Genomic DNA, 21,546 nt, shown 5'->3' with positions numbered 1-21,546 from the left:
CATTATTAGTCCGGTTGCCTTGTTTGCTGTGCTGAGCACCTCCCTCGAAGGACCCAAACATGGGAACAAGAGTGCTCAGGTTTATCCCGAACACCCCAGCACTCGTGGCATGGGGCAGAAGCCGAGGACTAGCCATCTCTCAGATTGGATAAACAGCCAAACAAAAGGTAATATTTTAAATTCAAACAAGCGTTGCATAGCGCATATGAAACAAGTTTTCATAAATATAGGATAAAACGAGCAAGTCTCACTCAAATATTACATCTTTTGAACACTCGTCCGCAATGAGACGGGCACCCGGCAGAACACCCTCGTAGTACATCTCGGGGTGGCGGTGCTCCTTGCCCTCCGGCAGCCCCTCCTTGATCAGCTTCACGGTGTGTAGCTTGACCCACTGCAATTTCACACGGGCGAAAGCTCGACTTGCACCTTCAATGCAGACAGATCGCTTGATGACCTCCAGCCGCGGGCAGGCATCCACAAGCCGCCTCACCAGGCCGAAGAAGCTATTCGGAAGGGCGTCGCCAGGCCATAGCCGGACTATAAAGCTCTTCATGGCCCGATCAGCCGCCTTATGTAGCTCGACCATCTGCTTCAGCTGGTCGCTCACTGGCACCGGGTGTTCGGCCTCAGCATAGTGAGACCAAACAGCTTCTCCATTGAGCTTCTATCCTCGGCCTGGTAAAATTGTGCGGCATCGAACACACTGCGGGGCAAATATGCGAATGCTCCTGGAGAGCTCCGGATTCGGGTACGTAATCGGTAATTTACTTTTACATGCTTGCTTTGCATATAGAAAGCCTTACCCGCCGCTATCTTCTTTCATCGCGTCGATCTCTTGGAGGGCCTTTTGGGATTCGGCCTTGGCACTTTTTGCACTCTCGAGGGCCGCGGCAAGCTCGGACTCCCGCGTCTTTGAGTCAAGCTCCAACGCCTCGTACTTCGCCACAAGAGCCTGGAGCTCTTGCTGCACCTCGCCCACCCGAGCCTCGTGCTTCTCTCGCTCGGTGCGCTCCTTGGCCGCTTTATCTTCGGCCTTCGTTAGCGCTTGCTTCAGGGTCGCCACCTCGGTCGTGGCCCCTGGCAAACATACGATGATCCTGTCATTTTGCAATCGCGTCCTCTTGTATATATACATATCTATAGACAGGGTATTACTTACCCTTGTTCTCCTCGAGATGCCTCTTGGCAAGGCCGAGCTCTTTCCTGGACCCCTTGAGGTCCTGCTTCAGTACGGCGACCTCCGCAGTCAGTGCGGTGGGCGCCAGCAGCGAAGCCTACATATGCATATTGACATACTTATATTAGACTCCTGCGATATTATTTGATCCTCTGCTCGGCTTTTCTTTGTGAACACCGAACAAAGCATCAGGGGCTACTGTCTATGCTGTAATATTTCTACTACATTTTAAAACACTTACCTCAAAGCCTGTTAGAAGGCTGGCACAGGCTTCAGTCAATCTGCTCTTGGCGGACTGAACCTTCTGGATCACCGCACTCATGATAGTGCGGTGCTCCTCGTCGATGGAAGCGCTGCGAAGCGCTTCCAGCAGATTGTCCGGTGCCTCTCGATGGACAGAGGTCACCGGCACAGGAGTCTTGCCCCTCTTAGGAGGAGGCCGCCTGCCCGAGCCCGGAACCGCTGGAGGGTCCGACGCGGTGTTCGGCTGAGGGCCGAACTCGGAGCTCTCAGGGGCCCCGTCCCCTCGGCTCCCGGAGTATGGAAGGTCGCCTTGAGGCGCCTCCAGGACTGTCTCCCCTCGACCCGGTGCCTCTTGAGACAGCACCTCGGCGTCGTCAGCAGGATGAGAGGAGGTGGCGGTCGGGACTGGATCGCTATCCATGTCCGACGAGCCTAGGGAGCCGTCCGATGATACATCGATGCTGGTTCGCGGCGGCCTGCATAATCATGTTCGACGTTAGGGAAAGCAGTGCGACAAAGGAATGCTACGAGTTACTCTGGTATCCGAATACTTACGATCTCCCCAGGGGCTTGGCCCTGGGCAACCACTCGTCTACGTCTTCGTCGGCGGCGGTGGAACTGTCCGGACGGAGAGTCCTTCCCTTCTTGGACCCTTCGCCCCCCAGTTAGGGCGGACTTCCTTTTCTTATCTCCCCCTGCAGGAGGGGGAGCATCTTCTTCTTCTTCCTCGTCTTCGGGGGAGGAGTGTGCCGCAGAATCATCGGACGGTGAGTCCGACGACGCCTAGCGTCGGGAACTCTTTCGGGTTCCCTTGGCCTTCTTGGTCTTCTCCGGCATCGTATAAGGAGCCGGAGTCAGCATCTTCGCCAGAAGAGCGTCTGCTGGGCCTTCGGGCAAAGGAGCCGGACAATCGATCTGTCCAGCCGTCTCCTGCCGGTCCTGTCAAAGGTACGGGAGTTTAGATCCCGCATGGAGTCAACCTATAAAAAATAAGTATCCTGCGAGAGGTAAAGCAGCTTACCTCTTTGGCTTGGCGCTTCGCGCTGAATCCACGATCCTTAGTAATGGGAGGGGGGACCTCGGCGCTTTTGAACAGCACCCTCCAGGCATCTTCGTGAGTTGTGTCGAAGAGCCTGTTCAGAGTTCGGTGCCGCGCCGGGTCGAACTCCCACAAGTTGAACTCCCGTTGTTGGCACGGGAGAATCCGGCGGTGGAGCATGACCTGGACCACGTTGACAAGTTTGAGCTTCTTGTTCACCATGTTTTGAATACATGTTTGGAGTCTGATCAGCTCTTCCGAACTACCCCAGGACAGGCCCTTCTCTTTCCAAGAGGTGAGCCGTGTGGGGATGCCAGATCGGAACTCGGGGGCCGCTGCCCATACAGGGTCGCACGGCTCGGTGATGTAGAACCACCCCGATTGCCACCCCTTTATGGTTTCCACAAAGGAGCCCTCGAGCCATGTTACGTTGGGCATCTTGCCCACCATGGCGCCTCCGCACTCCGCCTGGCGCCCGCCCACAACCTTCGGCTCGACATTGAAGGTCTTCAACCATAAGCTGAAGTGGGGCTTGATGCGGAGGAAGGCCTCGCACACGACGATAAACGCCGAGATGTTGAGGATGAAGTTTGGGGCCAGATCGTGGAAATCCAGGCCATAATAGAACATCAGCCCCCGGATGAATGGATGGAGAGGGAATCCCAGTCCGCGGAGGAAATGGGTGAGGAACACTTCCCTCTCATGGGCCCTGGGGGTGGGGATGAGCCGCCCCTCATCTGGGAGCCGGTGCGCGATGTCGTCGGGTAGGTATCCGACTCTCCTCAGTTTCTTGATGTCTCCCTCCGTGACGGAGGAGATCATCCACCTGCCTCCCGCTCCGGACATGGTTGGAGAAGGTTGAGGTGGGAAGTGCGGACTTGGGCACTAGAGCTCGAGTGTGCGAAAACAGATGAGAAAATGAGGAAGAAGGCGTGGATAGAAAGGTGAATCATTATCCCTTTATATGGGCGGACGAAGCTAAGCGTCCCCACTTGCCTGGTAAAACTCGCTTATCCCCCAAGCGCCGTAATTGATGGCGCGGTTGGGTTACCCACGCCCGTATTGATGAGAATCTCGTAATAAGGGGACACGATCTCTGCTTTGACGAGACGTGTCGAAAAACTGCCTCACGTTATGTGAGGGGCTGGTTAAAGGGAACGGTTCGAATAATCATCGGGCCATGACATAATGTCATACTGTCAAGACAAGTCAGCAAATTAGAATTGCGAAAATATTATTATCTCTACGGTGGTATGTGGAACTTATTTTGCAGGGTCGGACACTATCCTCGTTTTCAAGTTCTTCTGTGATGTATTCGGAGAAGGAACCCGCCTTGCAATGCCGAAGACAAAACTGCGCGCCGGACTCATCGTCATTGAAGCCTGGTTCAGGGGCTACTGAGAGAGTCCTGGATTAGGGGGTCTCCGGACAGCCGGACTATCTCCATTGGTCGGACTGTTAGACTATGAAGATACAATATTGAAGACTTCGTCTCGTGTCTGGATGGGACTCTACTTGGCGTCGAAGGCAAGCTAGGCAATACGGATATGGATATCTCCTCCTTTGTAACCAACCTTGTGTAACCCTAACCCTCTCCGGTGTCTATATAAACTGAAGGGTTTTAGTCCGTAGGACAACAACCACAACATATAATCATACCATAGGCTAGCTTCTAGGGTTTAGCCTCTCTGATCTCGTGGTAGATCTACTCTTGTACTACCCATATCATCAATATCAATCAAGCAGGACGTAGGGTTTTACCTCCATCAAGAGGGCCCGAACCTGGGTAAAACATTGTGTCCCCTGCCTCCTGTTACCATCCGGCCTAGACGCACAGTTCGGGGCCCCCTACCCGAGATCCGCCGGTTTTGACACCGACAGGAGGACTGAGTGGTAAGACACGAAGCAATTCAGAGGATGGTGCAGTGTAGTGAGTATTTTCAGACATCCAGTCCAGCACCCATGAATTCACATCTTCAGAATCTCCTATGATGTGTAGCGTTGCATAGAATTGAAGAATCAGTTCTTCATTCCAATCGCAGATGTGAGAGCAAAAGTTTAACAGTCCAGTCTCATGAAGAACACTAAGGACTGGTGCGAAGCACGTCAGAGATTCCATGTCCACGTGAGGAATATGCTCATGATAGAAGATTTTCTCCTTGTTGAACAGCACTGAGGAATAGAAATTTGCTTGACTAGCAGTCCAAAAACGCCTCTTCCTAATGTGAGCAGAGTTATATGGGTTGTAATCTTCGAAGAATACGTGCTCGCCGAAGAAATCATCAGCCTTGAACTTTTGCTTGCGTGAGAATGGATCCTTTGGCTTCGGCATAGGAGTGTCAGTGAGTTGCATCACGATCTTAGGAGTCTCAATCGCAGGTTCTTCAGGCTGAGGAATTTCTGGTTCCTCTTCAGTGGCAGTCTGCGTCTTCAGATGTTCAGCAGCAGCATTTTCTTCAGCACCAGTGGCTGGAATTTCCTCATGTACAGATGAAGTGGGGTGAGTTTCTTCAGAGCCCATTTGAACAATTTGTGCGGGGGACTGAGGTATTTGCTGCAGCGGTGTGAACATTGGAGAGTTTGAATGCCGACTTTCCTAGAATTCATCACTTATTACGGGTGTGGAGCAACCAACGTCCACATCTTCATCTTCCATTTCTTAAACGCCAGCCTCTTCAGCTATGAACTGAGGCATAGGCGAGGAGATGACAGGTGTTGAAGGGATCGCATCCACTTCAATTTCTTCATCAATCTGCTCTGACGAAGCAGCAGAATGATTTTCTTCATCAGATCAGCTAGGGATCTCATATTCTTCACCAAAAGGAACAAGGTCCTTTGATGGCCTGGTTGAGATGGGAACAACATCAATGGGATTAGCAAATGAACTTGTCAAGGGCTTCATCTTCTTCGGAGCTGAGGAATCTGAAGCGGCTGGTGCTTTCCTTTTCTTCACTTCAGCACGCTCTGCAGCCTTGGTCTTCTTCACATCTGATGCAGATGGAAGGATTGGAGTTGAAGTTGGCGCAGGAGCAGCTGAGGAATTTGGTTGATTTTCTTCAGGCACAACTGATGTAGTTGCCCTAATTTCTTCAGTTTCTTCAAGCGCACCACTAGTGGATTCCCTGGCAATTTCTTCAGCGGCTGGAATGCAGTCATCAGCCCTGGAACTCAGATTTTCTTCAGCAGCCTGATTTTCATCAGCGGTGCTGGCATGTTCTTCAGTCGGCTGAGCGGATGCTTCAGCCTGAGGAACTTCCTATTGCGTTGGGGCAGCAACATTGGAAGTGAAGTTATCCGCAAGTTTCACAAAACGAACCTTGGCTCCAAGACAATCAGCGCGATATGCGTCAAAGTCATCTCTGAGTTTCTTGATCTCAGCTTGAATAGTGACAAGTTCTTCAGTTGTCATAGAGACAACATTTTTCTTCAGATAGCGCTCTTTCTTGTACTGCGCTTTCTTGATCTGCCTGGCCTTCTCAAATTTCCATTTCTCTTCTTGAATGAAGTGGGTCAGCATGTGACTTTGGCTAGGAGTCAGCTTGAAGTCAGGCATGTGAGTGTTGGGGTCATTGTGCCAAACATCAATGTATTCGAGGATCAACTTGGGATCCAAAAGCAGTGGCACCTCTGTTCCCTTGGCTCTAGCGGCCCTGACTTGCCTATCTTTGATGATTTCTGCAAGTTCATCATCATCAACTTCGTCTTCGTCAGACGGCACTTGGAAAGCGACCTGCTTCTTCTGAGGACTTGGTCGAGGACCGCGTCCAGCAGTTGACTTTGTCTTCAGTAGTGAGGGGCCAGCTGAGGAACTTGGTACAAGTGAGGAACTTGCTGAGACACCTGAGGCAATAGATATGCCTACAGTCCTTTGGCACGAGGCAAGATGCACAGGTGTTGAGGACTTTGTCGGAACAGTTGAAGACTTTGGCGGAGGAGCTGAGGACTTTTGAGGAACATGAGCGGCATGAGGAATTGGGCGTGAGGGCTTTGAGGATTCTGGCCGTGAGGGCATTGCTGATGAGCTTGGCTTGCACACAGGCTTCTTTGACATAGCCTTCTTCGGCTTGACAGCAGAGGCCTCAGCAGAGGCAGCAGCAACAGAGTCTTCATTGAATTTCCTCACTGCTTCTCTGGCTTGCTTAGCCAACTTGGCTTGGTGCTTGGCCCATTCATCAGGATAGTCCTCACCGCGCTTGAGGCTGGTGGGATCAGCTATTTGGCCAGGTGCCAATGGAGCTCTTGGGCATGGAGGATTGAGTGCGAATTTCTTCATGTACTTTGGAGTTACATACCTGTACTCCCTCCATTCTGTTGCCCATCTCCTTTCTATCCTATGTATGCGCACCTTGCGCTGATTTTTTTCCTCTTTTCAACTTGGCCTCATCAGGAGTGCAGTAATCTTTGTATATGTCCTCAGGGATTTCAAAGGTAGTCATGACCTCAGGCTTGTTTCCTCCTTTCTGTGGCCTTTTACCATCAGCCATTTTCTTTAGTTGAGGAATTTGAACAATCGAATTCTCTAAAGAAGTATGCAACTTTTCTTCGAGGAACACTGCAAATGAGTTAAGTTGATGAGAACCTAGTGATTCAGCAGCTGACATGAGTACTTGTGAACAGAGTATAGTTGCGAGGAATTTGGAGAGGTCATATGCGTTCTCAGAAGGTTTTTCAAAAAGAACAAGTTTGAGGAATTTGACCAGATGAGTCTTGAAGAATTTCACTAAGCGTTCTTTGTCTTAGGTACCAGAGTTGTATAGATCGAAGATCCACACAATTGAGGAATCTTGAAGAAAAATGATGCTTAGAGAAACGAATCAAGAACAGATGACTTGTGAGGTGTTTAGTGTGTGAAGCTATGAAGAAGAAACACCTTTGAAGATTTTGAAGATAATCATTCGAATCAACGAGGGTAGTAAAAGTAACTTTTAATTACCCTGGACGAAGAACACGACGAACAGTGAGGTGTAGAGATGAAGTTCGTCAGTGTAGATCTTCCACGCCCTAACTCGGCGGAGGAAGACGGCTACGGCGGCGGCGGAGTGAAGATTTCCACGGTCGGCGCGAGTACGTCGGCGATGAGGTCGAGGCAGTGAAGCTCTTCCTCACCGGCGGTGATGAAGTAGCGGCGGCGCTAGGGTTTGAGAAGCTCGAGCTGGAGAGAGGTCGAGCGAAGTAAAAGAAGTGAGGAAGGGAAGGAGGGGTATTTATAGCCACGGCGAAAAACTGCTCGTCCGAAGAAATTGGACGAACGTTCCCCTGACCCTTCTCATTCGCATGACATGTGTCACCCACGTAGTGAGAAGTGGAGATCATGTTAGATCGTGGGTGAGTGGATAAGTATATCGTGGGATGCGGAACAGTTTGAGCAGCAAAGCCGAAAATTTAGATAAGATAGGTTTTAAAGTTCCATTCGCAATTTCTTCAGCTAATAAGGACACAGTGAAGAGTTTGAACGAGTTTCAAATAGAACGCACATGAAGAATTTGTGAATATATTGGGTTGAGTATAGCATAGAGGGGGAAGGGTACGATCACATTCACTTAGCAGAAAAACCAACTTGAAGAATTAGCAATAAGTGAATGTTGTAGAGGACATAAACTCACATATATATATATATATAGCTAATGAAGAAAAACGATGGAAACAGTGAATACAATGCGAAGTTGAAGAATATGAACAATTGAGGAATTTCAACTTTTGGTGGTGGCGTGACCCACCGTATAAGAATGATGATTTCAGACACCGCGTACAATTATCGTAGGGTTCTGAGAATCAAATTCTTCGTTAATTTCTTCACACTAAGAGTGTTATTCTTCATTGATTGAAGAAAAACATTTCTTCATGTGTTGCACATCTAAGTCATCAATTTTGCATAAGTGTTAGGATGAGTGTCCTTTTCAAAGAACATTCGAAGATTCTAGGATATTTAGCTCACACCGAAACTTGCTAAATCTCTTCTCATCCAAGGGCTTTGTGAAGATGTCGGCTAGCTGTTCTTTAGTCTTCGCATGCTCAATAGAAATTTTGCCCTTCAACACATGATCACGAAGAAAATGATGACGAATCTGAATGTGCTTTGTCTTCGAGTGCTGAACTGGGTTGTGAGCAATCTTGATGGCACTCTCATTGTCACAGAAGAGAGGCACATTCTTCATGTTGACACCGTAGTCCTTGAGAGTTTGCTTCATCCATAGCAATTGAGCACAACAAGAACCAGCGGCAATGACATGTACCAGATGTTGACTTGCGGTCCACACGATCACCAGCATAGTCAGAGTCAGAATATCCAATGAGATCAAAAGCCGAGCCCTTGGGGTACCATAATCCAAGTGTTGGTGTGTGATCTAGATATCGAAGAATATGCTTCACAGCCTTATGGTGTGATTCCATCGGTGTAGCTTGACATCAGGCACACATGCAAACACTAAGCATTATCTCTGGCCTAGATGCACATAAGTACAATAAAGAACCAATCATGGAGCGGTATAACTTATGATCGAACTCAATACCATTTTCATCAGTGCACAGATGGCCATTTGTGGGCATAGGAATTTTGACTCCTTTGCAATCTTGCATGCCGAATTTCCTCAATACATCCTTGAGGTATTTCTCCTGAGATATGAATATGCCATTGCATTGTTGACGAATTTGAAGACCTAAGAAGAATTTCAACTCTCCCATCATAGACATTTGATATTCTTCACTCATCATATAGGCAAATTCATCACTATAACGTTGGTCAGTACAGCCAAAGATAATATCATCAACATATATTTGGCACACAAACAATTCACTATCATAAGATTTAGTGAAAAGAGTAGGGTCGAGTGAACCAGGTTTGAAGCCTTTCGTCATGAGGAATTCCTTCAAGGTATCATACCACACCCGTGGGGCTTGCTTGAGACCATAGAGGGCCTTCTTGAGTCTGAAGACTTTGTCAGGATTCTTTGGATCTTCAAAACCTGGGGGTTGAGCAACATATACTTCTTCCTCAAGCTTACCATTGAGGAATGCACTTTTCACATCCATTTGATATAAAGTGATATCATGATGGTTAGCATAAGCAAGTAATATGCGAATAGCCTCAAGTCTAGCAACAGGTGCAAAAGTTTCATCGAAATCAATTCCTTCAACCTGTGTGTAGCCTTGAGCTACAAGCCGTGCCTTATTCCTCACCACAAGGCCGTTTTCATCTTGCTTGTTGCGGTAGATCCACTTTGTGCCAATGATATTTTGCTTGCGAGGATCTGGACGTTTGACCAGTTCCCAGACATTGTTGAGCTCGAACTGATGTAATTCTTCTTGCATGGCCTGAATCCACTCAGGCTCCAAAAATGCTTCATCTACCTTAGTGGGCTCTGTAATAGAGACAAAAGCATAGTGCCCACAAAAGTTAGATAAATGTGAAGCTTTTGAGCATGTGAGAGGACCTGGCGCTTTGATGTCATTAATGATCTTTTCAACTTGCACTTCTTTTGCAATGCGAGGATGAGCTGGTTGTCGTTGAAGAATTTGATCAGCATTCTCTTCAGCACCATTTTCTTTAGTATTTTCTTCAGGTGCATTAGCTCGACGTTCTTCATGTTCTGGAATGAATTCTTTAGCAGATTCTTCAGTGGGAATGACATCCTCAGTAGCCTTGAACTTGATAGTTTCCTCAAGTGCTGGTTCATCTATCACAGTAGGTAGGTGCTCTCTTTGCGAGCCATTAGTTTCATCGAACCGCACATCTACAGTTTCAACAACCTTGTGAAGAACGTTGTTGAAGACTCTATAGGTGTGCGAGTCCTTTCCGTAACCAAGCATAAAACCTTCATGTGCTTTTGGTGCAAATTTTGAGTTGTGATGAGGATCTCTAATCCAACATTTAGCACCAAAGACTTTGAAATAACTTACATTGGGTTTCTTATCAGTGAGGAGTTCATAGGCAGTCTTTTTGAAGAATTTGTGAAGATATACTCTGTTGATGATGTGGCACGCAGTATCAATTGCCCCAGTCCAGAAACGACGAGGCGTTTTGTATTCATCAAGCATAGTGCGAGCCATCTCAGCAAGAGTCCTGTTCTTGCGCTCCATGATGCCGTTTTGCTGAGGAATATAAGGAGCAGATAACTCATGAGTAATACCAAGTTCATCACGATAGTCATCGAGACCAGAATTCTTGAACTCAGTGCCATTGTCACTTCTGATGTGCTTGATCTTCACACCAAAGTTGGTTGAAGCCCTCGAGGAAAATCGTTTGAAGACTTCCTGCACTTCATGTTTGTAAGTAACAAGGTGTACCCATGTATAACGAGAGTAATCATCAACAATAACAAAGCCATATTGAGATGCTTCATTTGAAACAGCAGAATAATGATTAGGACCGAAGAGATCCATGTGAAGCAATTCAAATGGGCGAGTGGTGGTCATGATAGTCTTCGCTGGATGCTTGGCCTTTGTCATCTTCCCAGCTTCACAGGCTCCACATAGGTGATCCTTGAGGAATTTGACATTCTCGATGCCAATGACATGCTTCTTCTTCGCAAGCGTGTGCAAATTCCTCATGCCTGCATGACCAAGTCGTCGATGCCAGAGACAGCCTTCTGAAGCTTTTGCAAGTAGACACATGGCTGGTTGTGGTCCTATAGAGAAATCAACAATATAAAGGTCTCCTCTCCTAAAGCCTTCGAAGACTTTGGAATTGTCAGCTTCCATAAGCACAACACAACGGTACTTGCCAAAGACAACAACCATATCAAGATCACAAAGCATTGAGATAGACATAAGATTGTATCCTAGGGACTCAACAAGCATGACTTTGTCCATGTGTCAATCCTTTGTGATCGCAACCTTACCTAGACCCAATACCTGACTTTTGCCTTTGTCAGCAAAGATGATATGCTTCAGATGTGACGGAGATAATGGAGCATCCATCAATAGATTCTTGTCACCAGTCATGTGATTTGTACATCCACTATCGAGGACCCACTCAGTGGCTTTGGGTTGATCATCCTGCAGATGAATTAGTGCAGCTTACAAACTCATATACTTCATCAGTGAAGAATATGACATCAATTCATCAGATCAATTTCATCAAGCAACACAACAGATAAAGCAGTGTGAGGACGTGAGAAATGAAAGTCCATTTCTTCATGATTAGCCTGCATCCTATCAGGCACACTCAGGTCTCCAGCAAATTCTTCAGACGATTACGTACGTCTGGAGACCTGACCCTGCAGAAGAAATTAGTTCTTTTTCTTCACCACCCACATCTGAAGGGGTGGAGAAGACTTCATCACTCTGCGAGCTCCATACAAGAAGGATGGCATAGAAGCCAGTCCATTTCTTTTCACATAAGAGGGGTTAGAATAAGCATAAGAGTAAGCAGAGAAATTCTTTGAGGACTTATGGACATAGTGATTTGAAGAATGATGCACATATCCATAATCTTTAGATCTTCCCTGCGAAACAGACGGGTTAGCACGATGATGTTCATATGAAGACTTTGATCCTTTTGAGGAATATGATCCATGTGAGGAGTTTGGTCCGTATGAGGACTTGGATCCATATGAAGAATTTGGTCCATATGAAGAATTTGATCTGGGGTTCCTATTCTTCACAGGTGGCGTCATGATGACATTCACCTGAAGATTTTCAAGGCATCTTTTGGGAACCCAGATTTTCTTCATAGGGAGACCGTTCCTGCAGTTAGTGCCAACATATCTAGCAAATACTTCACCATTCTGATTTTTGAATAGTTTGTAGTTGGAGTCAAATTACTCATCATCAGAATGAGGAGATTCACATGCATATCTAGATAGGTTAGATGGATCAACTGGAGGTCCCTTTGCAGCAACCCATGTAGTTTTGGGGTACTGCTCAGGCTTCCAATATGTACCATCAGCATTGAGTTTTCTCTCAAAAGCAATACCCTCTTTCCTAGGGTTCCTGTTGAGGATCTGCTTTTTAAGCACATCACAAAGAGTCTGATGCCCTTTGAGGCTTTTGTACATGCCTGTCATATATAATTCCTTCAGCCCTGCATCGTCAGTGATACTAGTAATGTCCTAAGATGAGGAATTAGTGATAGCAGAGGCATGTGAAGAATTTGAAACATTAGCAGCATTTGAACATTCAGGTGAAGAATTAGCAGATTCACGTTCAATGCATTTCAAACATGGAGGAACAAATTCTTCCTGAGAAGCGCTAATTTGTTGAGCAAGTAATGAATCGCACTCCTTCTGAAGATCTTCATAACTCACTCTTAGTTTCTCAAGATCTTGCTTTCTTTGAAGAAATTCATAAGAAAGCTTCTCATGATCCGATAAGAGAGTGTTATGATGACTTTGAAGATTGTCAAGCTTGGACTGAAGTCTCTGAAGATTTTCAGTCAAAGTTTTGAACCTTTTCAAGAGCCCTTTGTTGTTTTACAGCAATCTTAGCAAGTTTAGAATAGCTGGGCTTAAGGTTTTCGTCAGATTCATTCTCACTTGATTCAGAGGAGGTATATTTGAGTACCTTGGCACCCTTTGCCATGAAGCAATAGGTGGGAGCGTAGTCATCATCGCCTTCATCAGCCTTGTTGATGAGGTCATTTTCTTCAGTGTTGAAGATAGACTTGCTGACGAATGCAGTAGCGAGAGCTAGGCTTGCCACTCCGGATTCGGACTCCTTAGATGTCTCCTCTTCCTCATTTTCTTCAGATTCAGCCTTAGAGTCCATTTCCTTGCCAATGAATTCCCTGGCCTTCTTGGAGCTGCTCTTCTTGTGATATGAAGGCTTTGAGCATTTTGATGATGAAGATTTTGTGGATTTCTTCTTTTTCTTCGCATCATCAGAACTGTAATCCTTGTATTTCTTCTTCTTTGATTCCTTTTCCCACTGAGGACAATCTTGAATGTAATGTCCAGGTTTCTTGCATTTGTGACAGAGCCTCCTCTTGTAGTCACTGGATGAGGAATCATTGCTCCTTGAGGGTCTTCCAAGGCGACCACGTCTTGAGAGCTTTTGGAACTTCTTCACGAGCAGAGCTAGATCATGGCTTAGTTCTTCAGGATCACCAAGGCTGCTACCAGAGTCTTCATCTCCGGACTCAGATACTGCCTTGGCCTTCAGTGCGCGTGATCTGCCATAGCTCGAACCATAGAGATCTCTTTTTTCAGCAAGTTGGAACTCATGAGTATTCAACCTCTCGAGAATATCAGCGGGATCAAGTGACTTGTAATCAACACGTTCTTGTATCATCAATGCTAGAGTGTCAAATGAGGAATCAAGCGATCTCAGTAATTTCTTCACCACCTCATGGTCGGTGGTGTCAGTAGCACCAAGTGCTTGAAGCTCATTTGAGATGTCAGTGAGGCGATCGAAGTTTTGTTGAACACTTTCATTGTCGAGTCTTTTGAAGCGGTTGAAGAGATTGTGAAGAACATCAACTCGAGAGTCACGCTGTGTTGAGACTCCTTCATTCACTTTGGACAACCTGTCCCAGATAAGCTTCGCTGTCTCCAAAGCACTCACTCTGCCATACTGTCCTTTGCTCAGATGGCCACATATGATATTCTTCGCTTGATAGTCGAGTTGCTTGAATCTCTTCACATCAGCAGCATTCAGAGAAGGTGTGACTGAGGGAACACCATTTTCCACAACATACCAGAGATCGTTATCAATTGCCTCAAGATGCATTCGCATCTTATTCTCCCAGTAGGGGTAGTCCATCCTATCGAAGGTAGGACACCCAGCAGAGACCTTGATCATACCTGTGGTCGACATAACTAAAACTCCAGGCGGTTAAACCAAAATCACATAGAACAAGGGAGTACCTTGCTCTGATACCAATTGAAAGTGCGTTATATCGACTAGAGGGGGGAGGGGTGAATAGGCGATTTTTATGAAATTCTTCACCGAGGAATTTGCCGGTGAGGAAATTCCTTAGCGAAGAACTACTAGCAGCGGAATAAGTACTCAAAAGTAAACGTAACAGAATATAAGCATAGTCATCATGATGAAATGAAGACAGGCACAGAGTACAGGAAGCGTAAGCACATGATAACATAGGATGAAGACAAATAGACTGAAGAAATTGAAGTGAGGAAATTGAGAAAGTCTTCAATCAAAGTCTTCAAACACAGATATGAACAAACACACAACACAGTTATGAGGAAATGAATGAGTTGAGGGAATAGAACCAGTGAGCTTGGTGAAGACAATGATTTGGTAGACCAGTTCCAACTGCTGTCTCAGTTGTACGTCTGGTTGGAGCGGCTGAGTATTTAAACTCGAGGACACATAGTCCCGGACACCCAGTCCTGAACACGCAGCTTAGGACACCCAGTCCTCACCGTATTCTCCTTGAACTAAGGTCACACAGACCTCGTCCAATCACTCGTGGTAAGTCTTCAGGCGACTTCCAAACCTTCACAAACTTGGTCACTCGGCGATCCACAATTCCTCTTGGATGCTCTAGACCATGACGCCTAACTGTCTGGAAGAAGCACAGTCTTCAAAGGTAACAAGCATCGGATCCACGCAAGATCAATCTCTTCAGTGATGCTCAATCACTTGGGGTTTGTAGGTGTTTGGGTTTTGGGTTTTTCCTCACTTGATGATTTTCGCTCAAAGTCCTCGGAGGATGGGTTGCTCTCAAATGACAAGTGTTAGTTTCTCCCGGAGCAGCCAACCAGCTAGTGGTTGTAGGGGGCGGCTATTTATAGCCTAGGGAGCAGCCCGACATGATAAGACATAAATGCCCTTCAATGATATGACCGTTAGGTGGATAGATATTTTGGGACAGCTGGCGCATAGCACATCAACGGTCGGAATTTTGAGTAGCAAAATCCTCAGGGCTATCATGTTCCTCACTGTGTAGGAAATCCGCACTGGCGAATTCCTAACTCCTCAGTCAGAACAAATTCCTCAGAGACCAGAAGAACTTCGTCTCTGTCACTGAAGAATATGACTGGACTGTATGAGATTTCCAATGGCTTCACTCAAAGGGATTGGTAGGTGTAGGATTTTGAGTTGAGCAACACATGGAAATTTTTCCTTAGTATTTCCTCGACCCCCTTTAACAGTATGTTGTTTCCTATGACTCAAGAAAGAGAAAATGAAACTACGAAAACAAAAGTCTTCACGCTTCATGTTCCTCGAATGAATACCAAGTCTTCAAGGTCACACCAATTTCTTCACTTTCAAAGTCTTCAGAAATCCAAAGTCTTCAGTCGAAGAACTTCATTTTTAGGGGTCGACTTTCTCTTTATACCCTAAAACGATCGGGGAGCACAATAGATCGGCAGTTCCGCCACCAGAAGCCTCCGTAGCCACCGAAAACCAATCTAGACCCGTTCCGGCACCCTACCGAAGGGGGCAATCCCTCTCCGGTAGCCATCTTCATCATCCCGGTGCTCTCCATGACGAGGATGGATTAGTTCTCCCTCGGGGCTGAGGGTATGTACCAGTAGCTATGTGTTTGATCTCTCTCTCTCTCTCTCTCGTGTTCTTGAGGGGATACGATCTTGATGTATCGCGAGCTTTGCTATTATATTTGGATCCTATGATGTTTTCTCCCCCCTCTACTCTCTTGTAATGGATTGAGTTTCCCCTTTGAAGTTATCTTATAGGATTGAGTCTTTAAAGATTTGAGAACACTTGATGTATGTCTTGCCGTGCGTATCTGTGGTGACAATGGGATATCACGTGATTCACTTGATGTATGTTTTGGTGATCAACTTGCGGGTTCCGCCCATGAACCTATGCATAGGGGTTGGCACACATTTTCGTCGTGATTCTCCGATAGAAACCTTGGGGCACTCTTTGAGGTTCTATGTGTTGCTTGAATAGATGAATCTGAGATTGTGTGATGCATATCGTATAATCATACCCATGGATACTTGAGGTGACATTGGAGTATCTAGGTGACATTAGGGTTTTGGTTGATTTGTGTCTTAAGGTGTTATTCTAGGACGAACTCTAGGGCTGTTTGTGACACTTATAGGAATAGCCCAACAGATTGATTGGAAAGAATAACTTTGAGGTGGTTTCGTACCCTACCATAATCTCTTCGTTTGTTCTCCGCTATTAGTGACTTTGGAGTGACTCTTTGTTGCATGTTGAGGGATAGTTATGTGATCCAATTATGCTACTATTGTTGAGGGAACTTGCACTAGTGAAAGTACGAACCCTAGGCCTTGTTTCAACACATTGCAATACCGTTTACGCTCACTTTTATCATTCGTTACCTTGCTGTTTTTATATTTTCAGATTACAAAAACTATTATGTACCATCCATATACCACTTGTATCATCATCTCTTCACCGAACTAGTGCACCTATACAATTTGCCATTGTATTGGGTGTGTTGGGGACACAAGAGACTCTTTGTTATTTGGTTGCAGGGTTGCTTGAGAGAGACCATCTTCATCCTACGCCTCATACGGATTGATAAACCTTAGGTCATCCACTTGAGGGAAATTTGCTACTGTCCTACAAATCTCTGCACTTGGAGGCCCAACAACGTCTACAAGAAGAAGGTTGTGTAGTAAACATCACAATGCCGAAAACAATCTGTGCGCCGGACTCATCGTCATTGAAGCATGGTTCGGGGGCTAGTGAGGGAGTCCTGGATTAGGGGGTCTCCGGACAGCCGGACTGTTGGACTATGAAGATACAAGATTGAAGACTTCATCCCGTGTCCGGATGGGACTCTCCTTGGCGTGGAAGGCAAGCTAGGGAATACGGATATGTAGATCTCCTCCCTTGTAACCGACCTTGTGTAACCCTAGCCCCCTCCGATGTCTATATAAACCGGAGGGTTTAGTCCGTAGGAAAACATACAATCATACCATAGGCTAGCTTCTAGGGTTTAGCCTCTACGATCTCGTGGTAGATGAACTCTTGTAATACTCATATCATCAAGAACAATCAAGCAGGACGTAGGGTATTACCTCCATCAAGAGGGCCCGAACCTGGGTAAACATCGTGTCCCCTTCCTCCTGTTACCATCCGCCTTAGACGCACAGTTCTGGACCCCCTACCCGAGATCCGTCGGTTTTGACACCGACACTCGTCTTCACCGGCTCCACCCTTGGTTATCTCATACCTTTACTTGTGCAAGCTAATTAGTGTTACTTCCCTTGCTTGCTTGTGTGCTTGTTGTTATTGTTGCTGCATCATATAGGTTGCTCACCTAGTTGAGGTTCTAGACAACCTACTTTGATGCAAAGTTTAATTTGGTAAAGAAAAGCTAAAAATTATTAGTTGCCTATTCACCCCCTCTAGTCAACCATATTGATCCTTTCAATTGGTATCAGAGCCTCGTCTCTTTACTAAGGACTTTACTGTCCGAAGAGTATGGTTGATACTGTAGACGGTGTGGAGGAACACTCCGGTGTGAATCCGATCTCGTCTACGGGCGATGGGGAAACCTTGGTCTCTCGTGAGGAATTCAATGTGGCCTTGGAGACACTGAAAACCTCCATGACAACCGAGGTTGAAAGCATGTTTACTAAATTAATTGAAGGGCTTAAACTATCCACCGCACCGTTGAAAGTGAGTGATCCCACTGACAAGGTGACGGATGCTAACTCTGACTAGGGGGAAGCTAGTAGTGAAAAGGCCCCTTCTTCTAGTGGTAAAAATGGCACCGACATCTTTGCCCATGTGGAACCACCACTTGTTTATGGTGGACCGATTCCTTCCACTCATTTGAATCATGCCGGTCCTCCCCCTAAGATTGTGAAAAATGAGGACTTTGATTCTTGGGTTTATCGCTTTAAGCGTCATTTAAATCATGTGAACACTAATCTTTGGAGAATCATTGAAGAAGGTTTCTATTCGCATGACCCAAGCAACTTCATGCTACCTCTTTTAGCACTGCGTTGGTTTTCCCCGAAGAGGAAGGGATGATGCAGCAAAGTAACGTAAGTACCTCAGTTTTTGAGAACCAAGGTATCAATCCAGTAGGAGGCTACGCGCGAGTCCCTCGTACCTGCACAAAACAAATAAATCCTCGCAACCAACGCAAATAGGGGTTGTCAATCCCTATAGGGCCACTTACGAGAGTGAGATCTGATAGATATGATAAGATAATATTTTTGGTATTTTTATGATAAAGATGCAAAGTAAAATAAAGGCAAAGTAAATAGCAAAGTAAATAACTAAGTAGTAGGAGATTTATATGATAAAGATAGACCCGGGGGCCATAGGTTTCACAAGTGGCTTCTCTCGAGAGCATAAGTATTCTATGGTGGGTGAACAAATTACTGTTGAGCAATCGACAGAATTGAGCATAGTTATGAGAATATCTAGGTATGATCATGTATATAGGCATCACGTCTGAGATAGGTATACCGACTCCTGCCTGCATCTACTACTATTACTCCACTCATCGACCGCTATCCAGCATGCATCTAGAGTATTAAGTTAAAAACAAAGTAACGCCTTAAGCAAGATGACATGATGTAGAGGGATAGACTCATGCAATATGAAGAAAACCCCATCTTGTTATCCTCGATGGAAACAATACAATACGTGCCTTGCTGCCCTTACTGTCACCGGGAAAGGACACCGCAAGATTGAACCCAAGGCTAAGCACTTCTCCCATTGCAAGAAAGATCAATCCAGTAGGCCAAACCAAACTGATAATTCGAAGAGACTTGCAAAGATAACCAATCATACATAAAAGAATTCAGAGAAGATTCAAATATTATTCATAGATAGACTTGATCATAAACCCACATTTCATCGGTCTCAACAAACACACCGCAAAAAGAAGATTACATTGAATAGATCTCCACAAGAGAGGGGAAGAACATTGTCTTGAGATCCAAAAAGAGATAAGAAGCCATCTAGCTACTAACTATGGACCCGTAGGTCTGAAGTAAACTACTCACACTTCATCGGAGAGGCTATGGTGTTGATGTAGAAGCCCTCCGTGATCGATGCCCCCTCCGGCGGAGCTCCGGAAAAGGCCCCAAGATGGGATCTCGTGGATACAGAAAGTTACGGCGGTGGAATTGGGGTTTTGGCTCCTGTTCTGATCGTTTGGGGGTACGTGGACATATATAGAGGAAGAAGTACGCCGGTGGAGCAACAGGGGCCCCACGAGGGTGGATGGCGCGCCTGGGGGGGGGGGGTAGGCGCGCCCCTACCTCATGGGCTCATGTTATCTGGCTTGACGTAGGCTCCAAGTCTCCTGAGTTGTATTCGGTGAGAAAATCATGTCCCCGAAGGTTTCATTCCGTTTGGACTCCGTTTGATATTCCTTTTCTTTGAAACCCTAAAACAGGCAAAAAACAGCAATTCTGGGCTGGGCCTCCGGTTAATAGGTTAGTCCCAAAAATAATATAAAAGTGGATAATAAAGCCCAATAACGTCCAAAATAGTAGATAATATAGCATGGAGCAATCAAAAATTATAGATACGTTGGAGACGTATCAAGCATCCCCAAGCTTAATTCCTGCTCGTCCTCGAGTAGGTAAATGATAAAAACAGAATTTTTGATGCGGAGTGCTACTTGGAATAATTTTAATGTAATTCTTCTTAATTGTGGTATGAATATTCAGATCTGAAAGATTCATGACAAAAGTTCATATTGACATAAAAATGATAATACTTCAAGCATACTAACTAAGCAATTATGTCTTCTAAAAATAACATGGCCAAAGAAAGTTCATCCCTACGAAATCATATGGTTTAGTCATGTTTCATTTTCGTCACACAAGAATGCTATCATCATGCACAACCCCGATGACAAGCCAAGCAATTGTTTCATACTTTAGTAATCTCAAACCTATAAACTTTCACGCAATATATGAGCGCGAGCCATGGACATAGCACTATAGGTGGAATAGAATATAATGAGGGGGGTTATTTGTGATAAGACAAAAAATGAGAAAGTCTCACATCAACAAGGCTAATCAATGGGCTATGGAGATGCCCACCGATTGATGTTAATGCAAGGAGTAGGGATTGCCATGCAACGGATGCACTAGAGCTATAAATGTATGAAAGCTCAACAAAAGAAACTAGTGGGTGTGCATCCAACTTGCTTGCTCACAAAGACCTAGGGCACTTGAGGAGGCCCATTGTTGGAATATACAAGCCAAGTTCTATAATGAAAAATTCCCACTAGTATATGAAAGTGATAACATGAGAGACTCTCTGCTATGAAGATCATGGTGCTACTTTGAAGCACAAGTGTGGCAAAGGATAGTAACATTGTCCCTTCTCTCTTTTTCTGTCATTTTTTTTCTTTTTTGGGCCTTTTTTATGGCCTTTCTTTTTTTATTCCTCACTTGGGACAATGCTCTAGAAAATTATGATCATCACACTTCTATTTATTTACAACTCAATGATTACAACTCATTTATTTACAACTCAATGATTACAACTCGATACTAGAACAAAAGATGACTCTATATGAATGCCTCCGGCGGTGTACCGGGATATGCAATGAACCAAGAGTGACATGTATGAAAGAATTATGAACGGTGGCTTTGCCACAAATACTATGTCAACTACATGATCATGCTAAGCAATGTGACAATGATGAATGTGTCATGATGAACGGAATGATGGAAAGTTGCATGGCAATATATCTCAGAATGGCTATGGAAATGCCATAATAGGTAGGTATGGTGGCTGTTTTGAGGAAGATATAAGGAGGTTTATGTGTGAAAGAGCGTATCATATCACGGGGTTTGGATGCACCGGCAAAGTTTGCGCCAACTCTCAATGTGAGAAAGGGCAATGCACGGTACCGAAGAGGCTAGCAAGGATGGAAGGGTGAGAGTGCGTATAATCCATGGACTCAACATTAGTCATAAAGAACTCACATATTTATTGCAAAAATCTACAAGTCATCAAAAACCTCGGTACTACGCGCATGCTCCTAGGGGGATAGATTGGTAGGAAAAGACCATCGCTCATCCCCGACCGCCACTCATAAGGAAGACAATCAAATAACTCCTCATGTTTCAAATTTGTTGCATAACGTTTACCATACGTGCATGCTACGGGACTTGCAAACTTCAACACAAGTATTTCTCAATTTCAAAACTACTCAACTAGCACGACTTTGATATTATTACCTCCATGTCTCAAAACA

This window comes from Triticum urartu, chromosome 5 (genome assembly GCF_003073215.2).
Source record: "Triticum urartu cultivar G1812 chromosome 5, Tu2.1, whole genome shotgun sequence".
NCBI classification, from domain to species: domain Eukaryota; kingdom Viridiplantae; phylum Streptophyta; class Magnoliopsida; order Poales; family Poaceae; genus Triticum; species Triticum urartu.
Note: the sequence above shows the minus strand (reverse complement) of the source record.